Below are 16,330 nucleotides of genomic sequence, written 5' to 3'. Positions count from 1 at the left end.
CGGAAGCACAGGTCCTGTTTATATGGGGAAATGTTCTGCTGACAAATAATGAAGCCACTCGACAAATGAGCTCATTTGATGGGTGATTGGCAGCATGGATACATAGGATAATGAACGGTAACGATCAAGCATCCATATGTATGGGGTAGCTGTAAGGAACAGTTGTTGGCTGAATGTTTGTTTACCCAACAGTTAAGGTGGATTTAGACTGCCCGATTTACGGACACAAACGTTCCTGAGAATGCCTGTTCCCAACAATCTGCCCATCTAAATGTGCCGCCGATCACACGAAGAACGAGTAAAATGCTTGTTCACCGGGTGACCATGTCTTTCGTGCAGGCACATGGACAGCAGATCGTGCTGGCTAAACAGTGATCTGCTGCCCAGAAACAAAGATTATGTATGGGGATGAGGGATTGGAATAGCGATCCCTAGTCCTCATACTGTCTCCTTCACTTAACGAGCAGCTGACTGTCGGGAAGGAACGCTGTAACATCGTGCGGTGTAAACCCGCCTTCAGTGAAGGTATGTGATCACCTTTACAGTAAGAACTTCATACATAAGAATGTGCAAAAACTTAGTCTTTACACCAATGCAGCAAACATTGATATTTCAAATTATATAATGGCACAATGTATTTCAATACAAAATGCAAAATCCAATGTAGAATGAACAAAATAGACTGTCACTGATTTCCTGCATGTCACAAATGATATCCCCCCCCAAAAAAGTGAAATATATATTTCATGACAGCCACTTAGCTTGTCTGCTGTGAAAATATTCATCTATAAACATTCCTCCCCAAGAGAAGATATAGGTTAGGTTTACTGGTGGGGGGAGGGCAGATGAAGACAAAGTATATATTGATTCTCCTACTGCAGTGTGCAACTTCCCACTGATTTGAATTAGCAGTCTTTGGGCTATAACAGCATTATCAACCCTTAATAATCAACTCCCACGGAGATGCTTAGCAGTGGTCACCAGCCCTGCGCTCTGCTATTCCAGCTGTGCTTGTGGATTAAGAAACTCAGCCTTCAAGTCAGCATTCGTGTGATTAGCACATTTTAAAATTCCTTTTAGTGAAGTCCTAAGGCAGGTACTGGAAGAGATTTTAAACCACTTAAGAACATGGGTAAAACTGGTAACATATTTATACTGCTTAGAGAAGTTTTGTGCTTGATATTTGACATTCGCCTACATAAAATAGACCCAAAAATGAGGAAGGCACATGATGTTTTCTTTAGTTCTTCTAGGAAATTACTAAGATCCATAAATGAAATGTCACATTTTCCCAGTTGCGGTTTTGACAAACCATATTAACAATGTAGGGACCAAGTGCCTATGACAGGCAGAGCTGGCTGCCTTTTATATTCGACCTGAGATGTTGCCTGATCACTACATCGGGGATCTGTGATATTCCCTCTAATGTTGTATTGCACCCAATGCTTACACTGCCTTTTCTAACCTTGAGGCTACGAGTATATAAGTGCCAGGTTATTGATAAAATGCTGGATAAAAGTCTTTAATAGTAAAGCATTTTCTACAAACACAACAAACCTTTTTTCTGTTACAGCAAAAATTGTAACAAACTCTTTTTCTATTACCAGTCATGCAAGCCAAAGTGAAATGGAAAATACCATAACTTGGACCCTATTTTTTTTTAGAAATAAAATACTGAAAAAGACATGATTTTCTATAGTTTTTTCTATTGGTCATAAGTATCTGATCGATTGGAGTCCGACACCCCGCCGCTCAGCTGTTTAAAAAGGCACTGGTGCTCCTGTGAGCGCTGCAGCCTTCTCTGTGCTTCCTGTGCTCAGCCCCATAGAAGTGAATCAGTGGGGGTCCCAGGTGTCGGACCACCACTGATCAGATACTGGTGACATATCCAGAGGATAGGTCTTCAGCATCAAAATCCTTATAATGCATAATACATGCACTTGTCTATTAGTAATAGCCTTACAACTGTTTACACCAGTAATGTCCAATATAATTACTATGGGGGAGCCCTGCTACTTTATCATGCTCCTGAGGAACCCAAACAAATATCTAATGTTTAAGGTGGCTATACACCTTAGATATCTGTTGGCCAATAGCTATTCCTCCTGAACCCATTATACACATACACCCTCTGCTTGGCCATGTGTGAATGTATTCTCTATAGGGACATGTCTAGTGGCAGCTTATGTGAGAGCAAAAGATTGAACATGCTGATATCCAACATGCCAATCCTTCTTTTCCCCGATCTGCCATCAGAAAAGAGTCGTAAAACATTCATTAGATGGTTGATCAGTCCTGCTGAAGTCAGCAGGTTCAGCCCCCCTAAACACCCTCAAAACCCTGACTAGGAAACACTACCTCATACACTGAAATGTTTTTTTCTGTACACATAATCCTACTGGCCTTGACAAGTTAACACCTTTTTTTCTATTGTTCCCTTTACCCCTGTCTGTATATCTTCCAACAAAACAATACTTCTTGGCCTGAGTCTAGATGTTTCTAGAGGTTCCTCGGCCCTGTGCTCTGCCTTGTGAATGAGGTCTACAGCTTCTACAAGTGCTGACTGGCAACCCCAGAGGCATGCAGGGGGAAGAGATAATCATTTGCTCCCAGTGATGATATATTCTTGGAAGTAGCTAAATGAATTTATCGTGCGGTAATCATTCAGTGCAGGCATGATGAAAAGCAAAGAAATTGGTTTGCAGAGACTAAGTCATTATCAGAGAGCTGTGGAGAGAAACAAACAGGTCATTACAGGAGTGGAGAAAGTGAAGAAATACATTCTGTGAGAAGGCCCGCTAGAAGATGCAATCTCCTATTGCGATTAGGAATGGCTTAGATGGCACCACTCTAAATGTAAACGTCACATGTGCACAGATCATCATGACTTCTGCCATGGGTCAGTGCCTGCGATAAGGTACCCCGCCAGCAGTTGTTTCCCACTGCATCAAATTGATTAGAAGGTATGGCACTTTTTTATATAGTCATCTAATTTCTCTATTTATTAAGAACAATATATAAAAATATATATATATACAGGGGGGCTCTTGAGTATACAGGCCTACTTTTAATATCATCCTGTATACTACCCAATATACTCCTATCATAGATAGATAGATAGATAGATAGTCAGTGGTTGGATAGATAAGGATTTCTAACCTGACAGAGATCATTTCATTTGGGCCTTGCTAGGGTTTTTTGCCTTCCTCTGGATCAACTTGCAGGATGACAGGCAGAACTGGATGGACAAATGTCTTTTTTCGGCCTTATGTACTATGTTACTATGTTATGTACTATGTATGTTTGCATATAGCAGATCGGTCACAGACATTTCTGACACTTTGAGATACTTTCATACAGAAATTTCTGCAATAAAAGATGCTCTAGAATTCTTATCTTATGGGGAATATGAGCAGTTACTAAAACAGGAGTGGTGACAGGTTACACTTCTGGTAGTGTGTACATAGTATACTGATGTTGGTCTCCTGAAGAAAATAGTGAAAAAAAATCTAAATTTTAAATAATTTATATCTGACTTTAACCCCTTAAGGACCGAGGACGTACCGGTACGCCCTATTTCCCGAGTCCTTAAGGACCGAGGACGTACCGGTACGTCCTGACTTAAAATCTGCATTCCGGCGCCGCGGGGGTTAATCGGAACGGGACGCCGGCTGAAATCATTCAGCCGGCATCCCGTAACAATGCAGGGGGGGGTCATTTGACCCCCCCGTGTCGGCGATCGCAGCAAACCGCAGGTCAATTCAGACCTGCGGTTTGCTGCGCTTTTTGCCGTTTCTGATCCCCGCGGTCCCTGACCGCGGGGATCAGAAACTTCAGAGTGCCTAAAATCAATATTGCGCACCCCCCCCTGCACCCCTGCATGATTTGATGGCGGCGGGTGGTGCAGGGGGGGTGTCGCAGGCGGTGGGGGCGTTGCGGGAGGCGGGCGGTGCGGCAGGCGGGATCGCGATCCCCCGCCCGCCTCCCATTGCATAATCGTTGGCGTCTAGTGGGTTATACCAGGGTGCCAGCACATTGCTGGCACCCTGGTATAAACGGCTGACATCGGTGATGCGATGTCAGCCGTTTAACCCTTTCCATGCAGCGGTCCGTACGGACCGCTGTATGGAAAAGGTTAACAGCGCAAGGAGCTCCCTCCCTCTCCGATCGGGGGGCTGCTGTGCCTTTGCAGCCCCCCGATGGGAGAGGGAGAGAGCCCCCAGAGAGCCCCCCGAAGCCCCGTCCTCACCCTTCCCCGTCTGCGAAGTTGTGACAGACGGGGAAGGTTCCCATGGCAACAGGACGCCTGCTCAGGCGTCCTGCTGTCCATGGTGCTGAACAGATCTGTGCTGAAAGCATAGATCTGTTCAGTGTAAGTAAAATACAGTGCAGAAACCTATATAGTTTCTGTACTGTATTTTACAGACATCAGACCCACTGGATCTTCAAGAACCAAGTGGGTCTGGGTCCAATTTTTTTTTAAAAAAGTGAAAAAAGTTAAGATAAAATAAAAAAACATTTATCACTGAATAAAAATAAAAATAAAAAAATACACTACACATATTAGGTATCGCCGCGTCCGTAACGACCTGATCTATAAAACGGTCATGTTACTTTCCCCGCACGGTGAACGCCATAAAAAAAAAATAATAAAAACTATGAGAAAATTGAAATTTTGCCCACCTTACTTCCCAAAAAAGGTAATAAAAGTGATCCAAAAAGTCGCATGTACGCCAAAATAGTACCAATAAAACCGTCATCTCATCCCGCAAAAAATGAGACCCTACTCAAGATAATCGCCCAAAAACTGAAAAAACTATGGCTCTTAGACTATGGAAACACTAAAACATGATTTTTTTTGTTTCAAAAATAAAATAATTGTGTAAAACTTTTATAAATAAAAATAAAGTATACATATTAGGTATCGCCGCGTCCGTATCGACCGGCTCTATAAAATTATCACATGACCTAACCCCTCAGGTGAGCACCGTAAAAAAAAAAGAAAAAAAAAGTGTAAAAAAAGCAATTTTTTGCCATCTTACGTCACAAAAAGTGTAATAGCAAGCGATCAAAAAGTCATATGCACCCCAAAATAGTGCCAATCAAACCGTCATCTCATCCCGCAAAAAATTAGACCCTACTCAAGATAATCGCCCAAAAACTGTAAAAACTATGGCTCTTAGACTATGGAGACACTAAACAATTTTTTGGTTTTAAAAATGAAGTTATTGTATAAAACTTACATAAATAAAAAAAATTGTATACATATTAGGTATCGCCGCGTCCGTGACAACCTGCTCTATAAAATTACCACATGATCTAACCTGTCAGATGAATGTTGTAAATAACAAAAAAAAAAACGTGCCAAAAAAGCTATTTCTTGTTACCTTGCCGCACAAAAAGTGTAATATAGAGCAACCAAAAATCATATGTACCCTAAACTAGTACCAACAATACTGCCACCCTATTCCGTACTTTCTAAAATGGGGTCACTTTTTTGGAGTTTCTACTCTAGGGGTGCATCAGGGGGGCTTCAAATGGGACATGGTGTCAAAAAAACTGTCCAGCAAAATCTGCCTTCCAAAAACCGTATGGCATTCCTTTCCTTCTGTGCCCTGCCGTGTGCCCGTACAGCAGTTTACGACCACATATGGGGTGTTTCTGTAAACTACAGAATCAGGGCCATAAATAATGAGTTTTGTTTGGCTGTTAACCCTTGCTTTGTAACTGGAAAAAAAATATTAAAATGGAAAATCTGCCAAAAAAGTGAAATTTTGAAATTGTATCTCTATTTTCCATTAAATCTTGTGCAACATCTAAAGGGTTGACAAAGTTTGTAAAATCAGTTTTGAATACCTTGAGGGGTGTAGTTTCTTAGATGGGGTCACTTTTTTGGAGTTTCTACTCTAGGGGTGCATCAGGGGGGCTTCAAATGGGACATGGTGTCAAAAAAACTGTCCAGCAAAATCTGCCTTCCAAAAACCGTATGGCATTCCTTTCCTTCTGCGCCCTACTGTGTGCCCGTACAGCAATTTACGACCACATATGGGGTGTTTCTGTAAACTACAGAATCAGGGCCATAAATAATGAGTTTTGTTTGGCTGTTAACCCTTGCTTTGTAACTGGAAAAAAAATATTAAAATGGAAAATCTGCCAAAAAAGTGAAATTTTGAAATTGTATCTCTATTTTCCATTAAATCTTGTGCAACATCTAAAGGGTTGACAAAGTTTGTAAAATCAGTTTTGAATACCTTGAGGGGTGTAGTTTCTTAGATGGGGTCACTTTTTTGGAGTTTCTACTCTAGGGGTGCATCAGGGGGGCTTCAAATGGGACATGGTGTCAAAAAAACTGTCCAGCAAAATCTGGCTTCCAAAAACCATACGGCGCACCTTTCACTCTACGCCCCGCTGTGTGGCCGTACAGTAGTTTACGGCCACATTTGGGGTGTTTCTGTAAACAGCAGAGTCAGGGCAATAAAGATACAGTCTTGTTTGGCTGTTAACCCTTGCTTTGTTAGTGGAAAAAATGGGTTAAAATGGAAAATTAGGCAAAAAAATGAAATTCTCAAATTTCATCCCAATTTGCCAATAACTCTTGTGCAACACCTAAAGGGTTAACGAAGTTTGTAAAATCAGTTTTGAATACCTTGAGGGGTATAGTTTCTTAGATGGGGTCACTTTATGGAGTTTCTACTCTAGGGGTGCATCAGGGGGCTTCAAATGGGACATGGTGTCAAAAAAACTGTCCAGCAAAATCTGGCTTCCAAAAACCATACGGCGCACCTTTCACTCTACGCCCCGCTGTGTGGCCGTACAGTAGTTTACGGACACATATTGGGTGTTTCTGTAAACAGCAGAGTCAGGGCAATAAAGATACAGTCTTGTTTGGCTGTTAACCCTTGCTTTGTTAGTGGAAAAAATGGGTTAAAATGGAAAATTAGGCAAAAAAATGAAATTCTCAAATTTCATCCCAATTTGCCAATAACTCTTGTGCAACACCTAAAGGGTTAACGGAGTTTGTAAAATCAGTTTTGAATACCTTGAGGGGTGTAGTTTATAGAATGGGGTCATTTTTGGGCGGTTTCTATTATGTAAGCCTCGCAAAGTGACTTCAGAGCTGTAGTGGTCCCTAAAAATTGGGTTTTTGTAAATTTCTGAAAAATTTCAAGATTTGCTTCTAAACTTCTAAGCCTTGTAACATCCCCAAAAAATAAAATATCATTCCCAAAATAATTCAAACATGAAGTAGACATATGGGGAATGTTAATTCATCACAATTTTTGGGGGTATTACTATGTATTACAGAAGTAGAGAAACTGAAACTTTGAAATTTGCTAATTTTTCAAAATTTTTGGTAAATTAGGTATTTTATTATGCAAAAAAATTAATTTTTTTGACTTTATTTTACCAGTGTCATGAAGTACAATATGTGACGAAAAAACAATCTCAGAATGGCCTGGATAAGTCAAAGCGTTTTAAAGTTATCAGCACTTAAAGTGACACTGGTCAGATTTGCAAAAAATGGCCTGGTCCTTAAGGTGAAAATGAGCCCGGTCCTTAAGGGGTTAAAGGAGTTGTCTGAGTAAAAAAAACTAAAAACACCCCCTGCTCAACCCAGGTTTCCAGACCTGTCTGCCCGGAAGTGTGATGTGCCAACCTCCTGCACATGTCGCTACTTAGACCACTGACTGGCTGGTAGCAGTGATGTGTGGGTAATAGGCACGTCGCACTTTTAGACAGGTGGGGGCTGGAAGCACCAGGGACAAAGACTTGCTGCATAAAAGGGGACGAGAAGAGCAGGTAAGTAGGTTTTAGTTTTTTTTACCCGCACATCATGACCAGCCATCCCCTATATTTTTTCCAGCCTGGATGACTAAGGCTACTTTCACACTGGCGTTTCTGGGTCCGCCTGTGAGATCCGTTTTAAGGCTCTCACAAGCGTCCCAAAACGGATCAGTTCAGCCCCAATACATTCTGAATGGATAAGGATCCGTTCGGAATGCATCAGTTTGGCTCCGTTCCGCCTCCATTGGAGGCGGACACCAAAACGCTGCTTTCAGCATTTTGGTGTCCGCCTGGCGATGCGGAGCCAAACGGATCTGTCCTGACTTACAATGTAAGTCAATGGGGACGGATCCGTTTTCACCGACACAATATGGTGCAATTGTAAACGGATCCGTCCCACATTGACTTTGAATGTAAGTCAGGACGGATCCTTTTGACTTATACTTAGGCCTCATGCACGCGACCGTATCGTTTTTTGCGGTCCGCAAACCGCGGATCTGCAAAAACCGGAAGCCGTCCGCGTTGCCTTCCACAATTTGCAGAAACGGAACGGGCGCCAGCATTATAAATGCCTATTCTTGTCCGCAAAGTGCGGACTAGAATAGGACATGTTATTTTATTTTATTTTAGCGGGGCCGTGAAACGGCGGCTCGGATACGGACCCAAACAACAGTCGTGTGCATGAGGCCTTAGACTTAGATTTTTACAGAGTAATGCAAACTGATCCGTTCTGAACGGATCTAATCGTTTGCATTATAGGTGCAGATCCATCTGTGCAGACACCAGACGGATCTGCAGCTAAATGCAGGTGTGAAAGTAGCCTAAGGCTAAGTCAGTCAAACGGATCTGTACTGAACAGATGCAGACGGTTGTATTATCTGAACGGATCCGTTTGGCTCATTGTAAGCAGCGTTTTGGTGTCCTCCTCCAGAGCGGATTGAAGACGGAACGGAGGCAAACTGATGCATTCTGAGCGGATCCTTTTCCATTCAGAATGCATTAGGGCAAAACTGATCCGTTTCGGACCGCTTGTGAGAGCCCTGAACGGATCTCCCAAATGGAAAGCCAAAACGCCAGTGTGAAAGTAGCCTTATAAAGTCTTATTGCAGAGCACTCCAAAGATTGCTTCTCTCCGCAGTTTATCTGAAAACACTGAGTAATGTTACAATTTTATAAGAAAAACTAAACCAAGACTTCTCTCCACTGACACTGATTTTTCCTATTAATGAAGGAGTAGACTATTTACTTTGGACCAGTGCCAGTAACAGAGAGAGAAGCTGGAGTTTAAAAGAAGATACAGAAGGACAGAATGAAGTGATAAATTAAGTTGTAGCCCCTATGAGAGACAGACTTTAAAGAAGTTTTCCAGTTTTATGTAACTAAAAACTTGAAGAGGTATTTCCATTTCATAAAGTGAAGTGATATCCCATCACTTTATGATCATGGGGAATCCAACTTCTGGGACTCAACAATCATAACCCGATTCGATGCAGTCACAGCAGAAAAGATCCAGATAGAACAAGGTTAAAAGCTGTGCACCAAGTGATCTAGTGAAGCAGTGATTGCTACCAAAAAGTAAATCATCAACCTAAACTACTGCAAAGTTTGAAGATGTCACATATAGAAGCTGCTGTTTTGCTGCCTGGAAATGATTGTACAATTGTACATTATAATATTTGGTTGTGTGGCACTTATCCATTCATGCGTGACTTAACCAATGCCAGGAATTTACAGCCTCAGAGCATCCGCTTCAGATGCCTTTTAAAGAGAACATTATAAAGATCAAACACAATTTACGGATTTAACATAGTTACATTGCTTTATGAAACATGACAGCAGCTACTCAACAATGTTCTAATTAGCCATGTCAAAAACAATTCATTCTTCCTTAAAGGCACAGTTCCAATTACAAACCTCACACAAATGCTTTTAATAAACATCTGAATCATCACACTTATGTTCTACAAAGACATTGGGGTTTAGGGGAAACTTTAGGGTATTAGAAGTAGAGATTAGAGAATTGATTCTAAACTAATCAAATTTGTCTTGAATTTAAAAAAATTCAGTTTCCAACCGAATCCAAATCTTTTGCAATTGAATTTAGACAAATCTCTCAAAATGGCTGCATCTGCCACCAAAAAGGCATAATTTGAGGACGATGTCTAACCCCTTAATGACACAGCCATTTTTCACCTTAAGTGAAAATGTGATATTATGTGGTAATAACTTTAAAACGCTTTTACTTATCCAGGCCAATCTGAGATTGTTTTCTCGGCACATATTGTACTTCATGACAGTGGTAAAATTTATAAAAAAAAGAATACTACATTTACCCAAAATTTAGAAAAATTAGCAAATTTCCAAATTTCAATTTCTCTTACTTTTATAATAGATAGTAATAACTCCAAACAGACGGATTACTTTACATTCCCCATATGTCTACTTCATGTTTGGATTATTTTGTGAATGCCATTTTATTTTTTGGGGACGTTAGAAGGCTTAGAAGTAAATCTTGACATTTGTCATCAAATTTCCAAAACCCACTTTTTAAGGACCAGTTCAGTTCTGAAGTCACTTTGTGAGGCATACATAATCGAAACCACCCAACAATGACCCCCTTTTAGAAACTACACCCCTCAAGGTATTCAAAACTGATTTTACAAACTTTGTTAACCCTTTAGGTGTTCCACAAGAATTAATGGAAAATGGAGATGAAATTTAGGAATTTCACTTTTTTGGCAGATTTTCCATTTTAATAAAAAAAAAGTACACTAACAAAGCAAGGGGTTAACAGCCAAACAAAACTCAATATTTATTGCCCTGATTCTGTAGTTTACAGAAATACCCCATATGTGTTCAGTAAACTGCTGTACGGGCACACGGCATTGCGCAGAAGGAAAGGAACGCCATATGGTTTTTGGAAGGCAGATTTCACTGGGATAATTTTAAGCTGCAATGTCATATTTGAAGACCCCTGATGCACCCCTAGAGTAGAAACTCCAAAAAAAGACCCCATTTTGGAAACTACGGGATAAGGTGGCAGTTTTGTTGGTACTATTTTAGGGTACATGTGATTTTTGGTTGCTCTATATTACACTTTTTGTGAGGCAAGGTAACCAAAAATAGTTTTTTTTTGGGCGACTGTCTTATGTAGGGGCTAATTTTATTTTCGGTATGAGATGACGGTTTGATTGGTACTATTTTAGGGTGCATGACTTTTTGATCGCTTCCTTTTACACTTGTGATATAAGGTGACAAAAAATGAAATTTTTTTACACCGTTTTTATTTTTTATTTTACTTTTTTATGGTGTTCATCTGAGAGGTTAGGTCAAGTGATATTTTTATAGAGCAGGTTGTTATGGACGTGTCAATACCTAATATATATACTTTTTTACATTTATTTAAGTTTTACACAATAATATCATTTTTGAAACAAAAAAAATTATCATGTTTTAGTGTCTCCATAGTTTTTTTATATTTTTTGGGCGATTGTCTTAGGTAGGGTATCATTTTTGAGGTATGAGATGATGGTTTGATTGGCACTATTTTGGGGTGAGTATAACTTTTTGATGACTTGCTATTACAGTTTTCATGATGTAATTTAACAAAAAATTGCTTTTTCTACACCGTTTTAATTTTTATTTTTTTTACGGTGTTTACCTGAGGGGTTAGGTCATGTGGTATTTTTTTAGAGCAGGTTGTTACGGACGTGGCGATACCTTTACATTTAACACAATATAAGCATTTTTGAAACAATGTTTTAGTGTCTCCATAGGCTGAGAGCCATAGTTTTTTTTATTTTTTGGGTGATTGTCTTGGGATGAGGTGATGGCTAGATTGGTACTATTTTGGGGCGCATACACCTTTTTGATAGCTTGGTGCTGCACTTTTAGTGATGTAAGGTGACAAAAAAATTTTATTAGCACATATTTTATTTTTATTTTTTTGACGGTATTCACCTGAGGGGTTAGGTCATGTCATATTTTCATAGAGCAGGTCGATACAGACGCGTCAATACCCAATATGTATTTTTTTCCCTATTGTTTACATTTTTTTTTTTACTTTATTTTGGGAAAAGGGGCGTTTTTTTTTCTTGAAACGTAAAAATGTATTAATTTTTTTACAACTTCTTTTATCACTTTACTTTTGGTCCCACTATGGGACAGGGTCTGATCCCTGTTTCAATACAGCACAATACATCTGTATTGTGCTGTATTAAACTGTCAGTGTCTTAGACTGTAAGACACAGTTGCCTAGGAGACCCAGCCCTGAGGACCCGATGGGGATGTACAAGCTGCCGCAAACCCCCTGTATGCTGCAGTCAGCGTGACCGCGGCATACAGGGGGTTAATCCGCCAGCATTGGTGTTTTCACCGATGCTAGCAGATACAGCAGGGGAGCGGCTGTCAGTATCAGACGGGCCCCTGCTGCTGATCGCGGCAGCAGTTGTGGGGCAGCGCGTTAACCCTAGGACGAGAATGCTCGTCCTAGTGCGTTAAGTACCTGCAAGTTAGGACGAGCATTCTCGTCCAAGGTCTTGAATGTGTTAAATTTAAAAATAAAATCTGACAGGGCAGTGGCTACAAGCACTTACCTACAGTCATACATACAATGCATTCAGACATTCTTCAGACCCTTTCTAGTTTTTTCACATTTTGTTATGTTGCAGACAGGTGTTAAAATTAAAATTTCTCTCATCAATCTGCACTCAATACCCCATAATGAGAAAGTGAAAACAGAATTTTAGAAATCTTTGCTAATTTATTAAAAAGGAAAAACTAAAATCTCACATAGACATAAGTACTTTTTGCTATGACACTTGAAATTTAGTTCTGGTGGCTTCCCTTTTCTCTTGATCACCTTTGATATGTTTTTACACCTTGAATGGAGTTCACCTGTGGTAAATTCAGTTGATTGGACATGATTTGGAAAATGCATATCAGAGCAGAAACCAAGCCACGAGAAGGAAAGAATGGCCTGTATAGATTGTGTAGAGTCACAGATCTGAAGATGGGTATAAAAAAGTTTCTGCTGCACTGAAAGTTCCCAAGAAAGGAAAGAAGTTTGGAACAACCAAGACTCTTCCTAGAGATGGCCCCGACACCAAACTAAGTAATCAGCGGAGAATGGTCTTGATAAGAGAGGTGAGGTGACCAAGAACCCAATGGTCTCTCTGGCTGAGCTCCAAAGATCCTGTGTGCAGATTGGAGAAACTTCCAAAAGGTCAACCATCACTGTGGCATTGCACCAATCCGAAATTTATGACACACAAATAAAATTCTCCTTAAAAGATACATAAAAGCCTGTCTGGAGTTTGAACAAAGCACCAATAGGACTCTCAGACTGTGAGAAACAAGATTCTCTTGTCTGATGAAACCAAGATTGAACCTTTTGGCCACAATTCTATTCATCAATACTGGAGGACACCAGGCACTACTCATCACCTACCAATACCATTCTTATAGTGAAGCATGGTAGTGGCAGCATCATACTGTGGGGGTGTTTTTCAGCAGTTGGAACAGAGAGACTGGCCTGGGCTGAGGGAAAGCTGAATGGGGCACAGTACAGAGATATTCTTAATGAAAACTTGATCCAGAGTACTCTGAATCTCAGACTGTATAGAAGGTTAACCTTGCAACAAAAGATTAACCCTAAGCACACAGCCAGGACAACACACGCTTAAGGACAACTGTGTGAATGTCTGTGAGTGACCCAACCAGAGCCCTGACGTTAACCCAATTAAACAATTCTGGATAGACCTGAAAATGGCTGTTCACTGATGGCTCAATCCAACTTGACAGAGCCTGAGAGGATCTGCAGAGAAGAATGGCAAAACAACTCAAAATCCAGTTATGCAAGCCTTGTGGCATCACAAGAAGACTGGCTGTAATAGCTGTCAAATGTGCTTTAACTAAGTACTGAGTAAAAGGTCTGAATACTTATGCCATTGCAATATTTTAGTTTTTCCTTCTCAATAAATTAGCAAAGATTTCGAACATTATATTTTTACATTCTGATTATGGGGTATTGAGTGGAGAGTGGTGTGGAAAAACTAGATTTTTTATTTTACATAACAAAATGTAAAAAAAGTTAAAGGGTCTGAAGACTTTCTAAATGCATTATATATGTCACTGTTCACATTACTATTCCGGTCTTGACATTCATAGAGTCATACACAACTTTTTAGGGAAATCTCTGCACTTTCAATTTGGGTCAAATTTATTTGTACTCAAATCAAATCTGCAAATCAATTTGTTCGAATTGGACCCAAAACGAATTTCAAGAAATTTGTTCATCTCTATTTAGAAGCTAACAGCCATCATCAAGATCAAATGAATGGGAAAATGTGGTATACAGTACATGCAACCATGGGCAGAAAAATGTATTTAACTGTGTCATAATAAAAAGATACTTTAGTTTAAAGGGGTTGTCCGGGTTCACAGCTGAACCCGGACATACTCAAAATTTTAACCAGGCAGCCCCCTGTAATGAGCATCGAAGCATTTCTTGCTCTGATGCTCTCTTTTGCCACTGAATCGCGCAGGGCAAAGGCATTATATGAAGTTCCGGTGATGTACCGGGCTCTCCATAAGGATTGCTAGGCGGAAGCTTCGGCCCAGCAGTGAGCCCGGTGACATCATTGGCACTAATGGGTGGGATTTAGCACTGTAAAACAGCTAGGGCAGCGCTAAAGCCTGCCCATCAGAGCAGGTGACGTCACCGGTGGGTGGAAGACTCCGCTTAGCAGTGAAAAAACAAACAAAAAAGCCCTTGCCCTGTGCGATCCAGCACAAGGCAAGGGAGAGCATCGGAGCATGAAATGCTCCAATGCTCATACCACAGGGTCTGTCTGGGTGGAATTCTGTGTATGCCCGGGTTTAGCTCTGAACCCGGACAACCCCTTTAAGTGTTAAAATAATAAAATTATAGTTACTTAGCAAGTGTGTGAGACAGTGGGTCTCAGATATAAAAATAAATTTTAGCCTTGTTGACCACTGCAGTCAATGAAATCAAATTTTTAACTTTTATAATATAGAGAAAAAAAAAAGGTTAACTTACATTGACACCATTGACAAAATTTTACCTCTTCCCACTTTTAACATATGAGGACTGGAAAGTTTATATTAACTAATGTACTGGTATATGATCGCATGCCTCAAAGTCTAAAAATATACAGCTGAATACTGTTTGTAAACAAAAAAAAGAATATAAATAACATATTTTTCAGCCTATAAGATGCACCATCCCCAAAGTGGGGGGAAAATGTCAGTGTGTCTTATGGAGCGAATACTAATGAGCGCTAATCCGGGAAGAGGTGAATGCAGCGCTCCACGGGCTCTGTACTCACTGCTTCCTGGTCCTCTGTCACTCGCTGTACTGCGACTGCACACAGTGTGAGGAAGTCGGCTTCAGGTCACAGCACAGGGCACGGCAGGAAGAAGAAGAAGAGAGATGGATCCTAGAAGCTGCATCCGGAGCAGGAGAGGTAAGTTGATTTTTTAATTTTATTTGCTCTCAGCATGGGGTTATGATTTGAGGTCTGGGGTTCATTCACATTGGGGTTCTGATCTGAGGTCTGAACATATTGGGGCTCTTATCTGAGGTTTGAGGGTCATTCAAATTGGGAGTCTGATCTGAGGTTTCAATGAGAGGGGTCTTATTTATATTGTGGCTCTGATCTGAGGTCTGGGGGTCATTCACATTGGAGCTTTGATCTGTAGTCGGATTGGGGGTCTGATCTGAGATCTTTTTGAGGTCTTATTAACATTGGAGGTCTGATATGAGGTCTTATTAACATTGGGGTCTGAGCTGAGGTCTAATAGAGTCTTATTAACGTTGGCGGTTCGATTAAAACAAAAAATGTAAAAACTATACTAAAGACGGGGACAGTAATAAAGACCCATAATGGAAGCAGTCATTAGCATTCGGACCATAAGACGCCACTTTCCCCCCATTTTTGGAGGCAAAAAAGAGCGTCTTATAGTCTGAAAAATAAGGTAAACAGCTGTCTGTATGAGAATTCTGAATTAAAGGGAATGTGTCTGATGTACAGGCAGCATGCATTAAAGCAGGAGGAGTTGAGAAGATATAGTATTATAGAAAAGCAAATGATGTATTCTATTAATTGAAATCCCTACTCTATGTTTAGGAGTCCAGCGGGTGGACTTATCAGTGACTCGGGGCCATTTCTGTATGAATTAATAATATAATAAATTTAGAATATTTTCCTATAAAGCTATAGATTAATCTTTTCAGCTCCTCCTGCATGTTCAACTCGAAATTCCATATACGGTAAGTAATATAAAACTATATATTCCAAACTTCGTATCCCCGCCTCTCCCCTATGCTGCCCTCAGATAGGAAGCATAAAAAAAAATATAACAGATTAACTTTACGAAGCTAAAGAATTAGGATTGGCAGCACACGATTTATATTTGTTGTTATAGATGGTTAGACATTTTTAACAAATGTTGCAAATTCCCTACAGCTGCTCTCCTGGTAGAATAGAATACAGACAACATACAAGACACCTGGACTTGCAAT

The 16,330-nt window shown here is 40.3% G+C and overlaps 1 protein-coding gene across 1 annotated transcript in view; it reads right to left on the bottom strand.

The window, feature by feature from the left end:
- Positions 1 to 16,330, bottom strand: part of KIF26B (kinesin family member 26B) — a 338,734-nt gene that overhangs the window by 62,830 nt on the left and 259,574 nt on the right. The gene's annotated exons all lie outside the window — the stretch shown is intronic.

Source organism: Bufo gargarizans, chromosome 4, assembly GCF_014858855.1.
Source record: "Bufo gargarizans isolate SCDJY-AF-19 chromosome 4, ASM1485885v1, whole genome shotgun sequence".
Lineage (NCBI taxonomy): Eukaryota > Metazoa > Chordata > Amphibia > Anura > Bufonidae > Bufo > Bufo gargarizans.
This window is presented reverse-complemented; position numbering and strand designations above follow the sequence as displayed.